The sequence below is a fragment of the Bos taurus genome, chromosome 8 (assembly GCF_002263795.3).
Source record: "Bos taurus isolate L1 Dominette 01449 registration number 42190680 breed Hereford chromosome 8, ARS-UCD2.0, whole genome shotgun sequence".
In the NCBI taxonomy this organism is placed as follows: Eukaryota; Metazoa; Chordata; class Mammalia; order Artiodactyla; family Bovidae; genus Bos; species Bos taurus.
The window spans coordinates 13,181,472-13,182,383 of record NC_037335.1 but is presented as its reverse complement, the minus strand read 5'-3'; the positions used below and the strand labels follow the sequence as shown (position 1 = coordinate 13,182,383).

The window sequence follows — 912 nt, the reverse complement described above, 5'->3', positions numbered from 1 at the left end:
GGGTAAGGAAGGGGAGATATGATAGGGAGTTTAGGATGGACATGTACACACTGCTATATTTAAAATGGATAATCAATAAGGTCCTACTGTATAGCACATTGGACTGTGAGCAGGAATATATGACAGCATTGATGGGAAGGGAGTTTGGGGGAGAATAGTACATGTATATGTAGAGCTGAGTCCCTTCGCTGTTCACCTGAAACTATCTCAACAATGTTAATAGGCTATACCCAACAGAAAATAAAAAGTTTAACAAAAGTTGAATAATTGCAAACAAATTTTCAATCTATCAAGTTGGCCAAAAAGTTCATTTGCGTTTTCTGTAAGCTTTATGCAAAAATCCCAATGCACTTTTTGGCCAAACCAATACCATACTTAGCTGCTATGTAGACAATATGATTTACATTTTAGCACTTATCCAGAATTAAGAAAAGTGACAAAGTTAGAAACTTTAATTACAATATATTAGGTCCATTTAGTAAGAAATACAGCTTATAAAATTATTTTTAAAATATTTAAAACTCATTTAATCTCACTGGTTTACTCAACAGATTCTGATATTAACATATGAAAACAAACAAACAAACCTTACAATGTGGTAGCACCAAGGCAAAGCTCATGCTACCAGGGAATTCACAAACTGACTGGGAAGCACAGATATGTCAATAAGAACGACAGTATATTGAGTAGAACACTGTGGAGAGTCCTAAAATTGGCAAAATGTTATAAATATTTTTGAAGAGCTAATAATTCAACTTGAGGTGTCAAAGGTAAGTTTTAGGAAAAGCTAAAGTTTTGAGGAGAATCTTGAAGGAGCAGTAGGCCTTCAAGTACAGTGATAAATGGAATTTCAGGCAAGAGGTATTAACATCAGCAAAGAAATAGTCATGTGGGTGACAGCCAGGTTTCCCC

General features: G+C 34.8%; 1 non-coding gene across 1 annotated transcript; it reads right to left on the bottom strand.

Annotated features, from left to right (window-relative positions):
• Window positions 1–288: 288 nt before the first annotated feature.
• On the bottom strand, window positions 289–369 carry MIR2285M-5 (microRNA mir-2285m-5). The gene has a single exon (NR_107784.1). It is a non-coding gene; the product is annotated as a microRNA mir-2285m-5 (primary transcript).
• Window positions 370–912: the final 543 nt, after the last annotated feature.